Consider the following 8,010-nt stretch of genomic DNA (forward strand, 5'->3'; position numbering starts at 1 on the left):
CAATATAAATGCAGTCCATTTACCATTTATGTCCATTTACTATTTAATGTCCCAGTTCCTTCACTCAGTGCCAGATTGTCTCATTTGAATGAATTGGACTGCATTTATATAGCGCTTTTCCATTTGTATCAGACACTCAAAGCGCTTTACACATCAATGCCTCATATTCACCCCGATTTGAGGCTGCTGCCATGCAAGGTGCCCACTACACACCAGGAGCAACTAGGGCAGTGGTCTCCAAACTATTCCAGAAAGGGCCGAGAGGGTGCAAGTTTTCTTTGCAGCCATTGACTCCAGCAGGTGATTTCACTGATGAACTCATCCCACCTGCTCCAAGTGATGTTAATCAGTGAAATCACCTGCTGAAGTCAGTGGCTGCAAAGAAAACCTGCACCCTCTCTGCCCTTTCTGGAATAGTTTGGAGACCGCTGAACTAGGGGATTAAGGACCTTGCCCAAGGGCCCTTAGAGATTTTCAATGATTCTCAATGATTTGAATCATTGAAACTGTGGTGTTTTCTGCTTGGGGGTCTCCAGTTGTGCAGTAGCCATTAAAAACACATTCTTGTGAAAACCATACAATTGTGGTTAGAATTACTGGCCCCTCTATGTTTAAAGGTATAGTGCCACTGGGTTTTCTAAGCTTTAAGTCATAAAAATAATTTTATTTTGCATTACTATAATTTTATTCCTTATCATTTAGATAAGGGATTCATAATATGATATTGTCAAAATGGTCAGAATTCATGCTGTCTGGAAATAATTAGAATTTCAACCCCTGAGGGAGAGAAATTCAAAAGATCAGATGCCATGACCATCATATAGTAGATTTGGAAGTGATTTTACAAGGAATCGTATGGATATTAATGTAAGATTTGTCACAGATAATCTCCACACATTGCACATGCGCTACCTCCTGTAGTTAGTCTGTATGATGGTAATGAAGGAAAAGACAATGTGCACTATGGAATTTCCCTCCAGATAAATATTTCCTCTACATTAAAATGAGGTGTCATTTTGCAACATGTTACAAAAATAGTAAAGTAAGTCCCTTCAGCTGCTCCCTTGTTTTTTCTCACTTGAGGTCAACACAGCTGATCCAAGGTGGATATGCATGTTGAATTTGCAGAAGTTTTACATCAGATGATGCAACTCCACATTACATGGAGAAATGTGGCAGGGGTGGGGTTTGAACCGGGATATATATGTATATGTATGACGAACATTGTGTGGACCTTTGGGACCTGTATTTTTAATTTAATTTTTTTAAGAGATGTTTTTGGATAATGATAATAATATTAAAGCAAACGGATCTCTAGTATCGGAAAAGTATTGTATCGGCAGATATCCAAATTCAGGTATCTGGATCGGAAGTGTAAAAATGTGGATTGGTGCATCCCTATAAAATATTTGCATGATGTTTTCACTGTAACAATGATTCCTTCACATAAAGCAGCACAGCCCTGCATGGAAAGCATTGCACAAGGCCACTCAAAGGCAAACCATATGCTACAGTGTCTTTAGCTATATTTCTTTGACTTGAGGCTCCTTTCTGACTCCTCCTACTTGTATTCACATCCCCCATCTCCTCAGACTTCTTTCCTGTCATGCTTCATTGGGCCACCTGAGGGAGAATATGTGCTGGCTTCTGCCTGGTGACAGCTTGCACGGAGATGTGTGCAGCCTTCCTTCTCAGCTGGAGGATGGTGGAGAAGAGAGAGATGCTGTGGACTTTGGCTTTTCAGCAGGAGACTCCGCTGGGTTGATTTGCTCTCACAGATTGAGACCAGTAACTTTTCATCACATAAAACCTCTTAAGTTTTGGAAGGCCATGAATACGCTTTGAGCCTTTAATTACAATATGTAGGAATATTTTGGTCTATAAAGAGTGATGTAGCTGTATTACCAGAGTGAAATCACCGTCCGTGTCAAGTCAGTTTAATTCAGTCCAATTTATTTTATTTGTATAGCGGCAAATCACAACAGTGCTGCCTCAAGATGCTTCACATGAGTAAGATCTAACCTTACTAACCCCCCTGAGCAAGCACACAGATGACACTGGTAAGGAAAAAACCCCCTCTGATGATAATGAGGAAGAAACCTCAAGTAGACCAGACTCAGAGGGGTGACCCACTGCTTAGGCTATTCTAACAGTTATGAGGTTTTTACACATTTTACAAGACTTTCTTAAACAGAAGAAATAGAAAACAGGAAAAAACAAGAAGAGCAACAAAAACAGAGTGCTTAATTGAAATTCAAAAAGCAGTCAATCTTGGATCTTTAATCTTTGTGTCCAATTCCACAACAGGTTGATTGTGAACAGGAAGAGCATCCAGTCATTGGTGCAACAGGCAGGGTATCCTGAGGTCAGTCTGGCACCCTGGCGTGCAACCATCATGTCCACCACCATGTCAATCATCATGCTGTGAAATTGGAGCACCAAGTGATTCTCTTCTGTGCTGTGCAGTTTTTGTCTTCCTGGCATTGATTTATTTATATTTTTAAAAGGTGACTGGGATTTTTCAACCTGAGCCCTATTTTTAGATGGTTTTGGATTCAAATTTTCACTTGGGATAAAAAAAAGATAATTGTTCAAGTACTGATTTACAATGCCACCACTTAACTGCTATACTATGCTATAAGCTAAAATCCTATTAGTAAAATGCTTCTTGATGCCAATGACTATATGTAGTTATTATTAAAAGTGTCTGGTAGCGTTTGGAGGATCCCTGTGGAGTTAAATGTGTGCATATTTACCTCAGTAAATGTAAAGGCACTTTTATAAACAACACGTTGTACACACATCAACTTACCTTCTTCGTTTGTGGTGCTGCTGTTCTCTACTAAATCTGTACAAGTCGATTGTGGATGAGAGGTGGTTGTTCTGCTTGGAAACAGAAACTGGTCCTTCATCCACAATTGACTTTTAATAACTCAGTGGAAACCGGCACAGTGGGGTGTACAGGAGACTGAGGTAAGAAGCTAATTTTATAATGAATGAATGAATTTATTCGGCACACACAGACCCAAAATAACAAATTAATCTCACAACGAAAACAAAGAAAACAATCTGACAATGCGCCCATGTGTCCGAAAGGGTGTGGGCAGAAGCAAAAGCTTATGAACACCCACCCCTTCAACCAAAAGAATAAAAAATGCATACATTTGTATATAAAAATATGCATACACCCATGATAATTAATACAAAATTTAAATGTCATTTAAAGTAGACCTGCATTGAAGTAAATGCAGTCAGATCTTTGGACCAAAAAATGACTTAAATTTACACATAAGATCCTTCTGAATGTAGTAAAGTAAATCTGCAAGCCCTGATCTGTCATTCAACTGAGAAATCTTCATTTAAAAATGACAAATTTACAGCTAAAATTTAGTCCTCCGCAAAACTGTCATCACATCCGGGATGCTGCCGAGACGTCAGGGAGAAGACCCTCTCCCAGCATGCATTGCGTGCACCAACTGTAATTTGTGGATTTCCGTCAGTTTGCATCTGCACCTTTTTCTTGTCTTATACGGAAGGATCTACTTTTTCTTAAAACTTCATATTGTCTTGCGGCACGTTTGGTGAGTACACATTTCTTTTATTTGTGCTTGAAAATTATTTTGGGGGACTTTTTCATATGCCCGTTTGAGTGGTGTCGCATTGAAAATCTACTGTCTTTCCGGTGTTACCGTCGCGGGGTACGGAGGCGGGACCCGCAAAGAATTCAAGTCCTTAAAAAGATATAAACCTCTCTCAGCGGCCACGGAGCTCTGCGGCTCCGATTACCGAGACGTGTCATTTGTTGTTTTTAACGTCTGTACAGTGACCATTCCAAACAAAGGTATATTTATTAGCATTTCTGTTGACTCAGCACAAAATCTTGGTCAGCTTTGTTTTCTGTCAAGTGAACAGATAGCAGAGCCATATCATAGGCAAAAACAAAGGGCCGTGAGAACGATGTTGTTTTACCACCACTCTGAGCGGTTTACTATAGGTGTGCCTCTCTGCCTTTATAAAGCAGTACAATTCACATCTCGATACATAGTGTATGATATGATTCAGTTTATTATGGAACAGTTAAAATCAATTCAGTGTGATATATAATCCTAGGCATTCATTTTACCTGATAAATTTGAATTAAAAAAAAATGGCATTGCTTACCTTTTTAAAGTACATATTTCATGAAAACCAAGAGTCTTCAAGTTTTTACTACTGAGCTGCAGCACATTTGCGCTGCTCATCTTTTGTTCACCAGCGGGGGCAGCAGTAGATACAGTAGTAGAACCAGGCCCGGCGCCAGAAAAAACATATTAAGGGGGCGATGTGTTTATCATCGGGGGGGCGGGGGGTGACCCCGGCCCCCCAAAAAAGTGCGCACCGGAGGGTACGTGCCTCTGTGCATGCGTAATGAATTGGGTGCGCTCCTAGAAAGCTCGTGTATTTAGGCTACACCGTTGTAAGAGACTAAGAGTAAGAATGTTGACAGTATTTTTTTTTTTTTAATTATTAATTGAACGTATAGACCCTCGGTCAAGTGATCTCCTGCATACCACAAAACCAAACCTACAACTGATCTGAGAAATGACATGAGACAGTAGATTAACCTCACATACAGCCCTCCATCACAAGCGCAAACACAGTGCAATTGGGCATGACAGTCACACAACGGGTCAAAGATAAACCTTTCATTTAGATGTACAGTGGTCCCTCGTTTATCACGGGAGTTACGTTCTAAAAATAGCCCGCAATACGTGAAATCCGCGAAGTAGTCAGCGTTATTTTTACAATTAATGTAGACGTTTTAAGGCTGTAAAACCCCTCATGACGCACTTTATACACTTTTTACAAACAGGCATTAACATTTTTCTCACTTTTTTCTCGTGTGTAAACACTCAAAGTTCAAACCTTTGTAGAAAAATAAGACCAACCTGTTTTCCAGGCCCAAACATTGTTTGAGAGATAAAAATAGAACGTTTCCTATAAATAATTCTGATGGCTTTTAGAACTAACAAATTTAATTTTAACGATCAACCTACGAGGTTGGACACATAAGAAATTATTAATAGTGACTGACCAGTATTTCACTGTTCCTCTGATCGCGCCTCTTCATCGTGGTGCCGCTCCGCTGAAGGCCTCGCTGCAGGTGTCTTTTTCCGAGTGAAGAACACAATTATGGGTAGTTGTTGGCGCTCTTTTTTTCTTCTGGGCGAGAAGATTCTTATAAACAGACACGCAGAACACAATGCACGTACTCTCCCTTCGCGGTGCCGCAACAGGTGTCCCGTCATCTCGACAGAACACCGGTCTGCTTGATGAGGACGCAGAGCACAGTGCGCTGTTTAAAAAAAAAAAAAGCATGCAAAATTGGACAAAAAAATCTGCGAAACTGCGGTGCGCTGTATTTTCCAATATTTCTTTTTCTTTATTTTTACTTTTACTGCAGTTTTCCTTTTGATCGGATTGCATTATACTGTGCAGGTGGTACTGTGTACAAAGCTTATATTCTCTATTCCTTTTTCAGCTGTACTTTTGACCTGATATAATTTTGAATTAGTAGCCAGAGATTTTACAATAGCTACTTTTATTTGTGTGTGTGTGTGTGTGTAAAAGGCTGTGGATGAGTAATCCACTCATTCATGAGCATCAGTGATTGAAAGAATGGCAACAGTATTAAATTGATTTATAAGTTCCACTCAACTCTGTTATTATAGAGAAAGAATAAATGATCACACACACACAGATATTAGTTTATCCAAGGACCTGTGACATTAACAGCACACTGTATTTCAATCTGTTCCTTCCTTTCTCCACTCTGCACACAAAAACATTCACACAGCCAGTGGAGTCCTGCACTTACCCAAGCTGTAAAACTGGGAACTATGCCTCCTTTCCAGTTATCTAAATTAACTAACTGTGGTGCGTTTTGTTTTGAGGGTTTAAATTTATACTATGTCCATGAGTGACATTTGACCTTGACCCAAACATGGCTTCAAATTTAAGGGCAAATCCATGAATGTCATATTACTTATCTGGCGGAACTGTGGTACGGCCTAGCGTGTAATGGTCTGACAACAGGGCATAGCCTACCCTTGTTGTTGCCCTCCCTTTTTGTTTTGCTTTTGTGCGTGTGTCTCCATGCCAGTTGGTGCAGATGTATACAGCACTGGAAATCAAAATTGTGTCCTTTTGAGTTAGAAGGTGTGAAACAGGAGAATATTGAAGAATGGGATTAGTGATTTACTAGTCTTCTGGCCATCGGTGACATCAGGGGCTCAGGGTCTACACGGTATAAAATGATCATGGTATTTGCGGTCTGTTTACTAGTAATGCAGTAATGCCTCAGACTGATAGCAAGATTGGCTGATTAGCAGCTTTGTGCAGTGTACAGTTAAGAATGTTTGCGTGTCTTTCAAAATGATTAAGCTCCCATCGTCCTCTTGAGGATGTTTGGATCTAATTGGCTGTCTCCTTTACAACTTTCACCTCCATTTAAAACACAGTTGGTGCAGCTGAGAACAGTTTTTTCAGACATCATCAAACGTAGTGCTGTTACTCTCGTGGTATTCCCTTATCACTGTGAAATAAATTGACTAGTAGATCTTGGCCATAATCATAGAGGCAAGATTATTATTCTGTATCATTGAGACTTGGTACTTTCACTGGCTTCAGATGAAGTCATTTGATCGAGTAGTGCTTCCAGGGATAACATTGGCAGAGCACTTACTGATGGAGCGTGGATACGGGCTGCAACACATCTTGTATTTTGGATCACGATACCGTCTGTCGTCACTTAATGTGATGCATACTGTGAGCAACTGGAAGTCTGTGAATTCAATTTTGTGTCCATATACGGATGACTGCACTTTTGGTAACAAAGGAAAAACCCCAAAAGCTTATTATTTGTATGCGCCATACTGTTCCATGTCACTCATCTTCACTTTAATGGCTAATAAAATGTGAGTACTTTTTTTTTTTAACTAAATCTTTTTTTTCCCCTGCTTCAGTGGAGTGCCTGTCGTGCTCTCCGCCACACCCGTTCACCAGCTGTTCACTCCTCCCTGCTTGAGAGATGAGTGCCAAGTCGGCTATCACAAGGAAGTCTTCATACCCCATGATGAGAAGATGCTTGGAGCTGTGCAAGTGAAGCGGAGGACCAAGAAGAAAATCCCCTTCCTGGCCACTGGTGGTCAGGGAGACTACATGACCTTCATCTGCATTTCAGGTCAGCTAACATGAATATATATAAAAAAAATTATTCTAACTTGTGTTTCCATTTTGCCACAGACATTATATAAGGGTTTATAAGATGATTTACCCGTCATGGCCGCCGACTATCAGGCATGTTGATGTTTTTTTTTGTTGCAGTTAAAGTTGACCTTATTGTGACCAGTTTCGCAAGAGATTGGCACTGACATTTGAACTTTTATAACTGTTTGAGGATGCTGAAGTAATAGCATAAGAGCTAGCAAAACTCAACCAATTTATAACGTTAGAATTGTGCTATTGACTGGTTCGTAGTACATTTATATCAATTCAAGTGTCTTGATGTATCTTTGTACTTTTACTTCAAGATCAATTTCCATTTTGTATTGGTGTATTGTGAAGCACATAATTTTTGAGCGTTTGGGCAGTTCTCTGCATAAATGTGCATATTAATGAGGGGAATGCAGTGTGTCCCTGGGATTGCCTCGTTAGCTAATTAATCAGATCCACTGCTCCTCCTGTTCTTTTGGGCTGAGAGCCCGCCTTGCCAATAACTTATATTGCTTGGATTTTAGTAGAAACGTAATTTTATCAGTTTTATGAAATTTCAAAGGCCATACAACTTAAAATAATAGTGGAATATAAATAACAAAATAATAAAATAATTAAGGCAGATGGAAGATTCAAGTGCATGAACTCCTGTCATTAAGAGGGATCATAAACAAACTTCTTCATTGATTAGGGAAATGTTTATTTCAGGACCTGTTATTTCTCTTATTAATTTTGATTATGACTACAGCCTCGTGT

At 39.8% G+C, this 8,010-nt stretch overlaps 1 long non-coding RNA gene across 1 annotated transcript in view; it reads left to right on the plus strand.

Moving 5' to 3' along the window:
* LOC117532350 overlaps positions 1 to 7,233 on the plus strand; it is a 31,513-nt gene extending 24,280 nt beyond the window's left edge. The window contains exon 2 of the long non-coding RNA XR_004566846.1: positions 7,005 to 7,233. This is a non-coding gene — a long non-coding RNA (uncharacterized LOC117532350). The remainder of the gene's footprint in view (positions 1 to 7,004) is intronic.
* The last annotated feature ends 777 nt before the right edge of the window (positions 7,234 to 8,010 follow it).

This window comes from Thalassophryne amazonica, chromosome 19, assembly GCF_902500255.1.
Source record: "Thalassophryne amazonica chromosome 19, fThaAma1.1, whole genome shotgun sequence".
NCBI lineage: Eukaryota > Metazoa > Chordata > Actinopteri > Batrachoidiformes > Batrachoididae > Thalassophryne > Thalassophryne amazonica.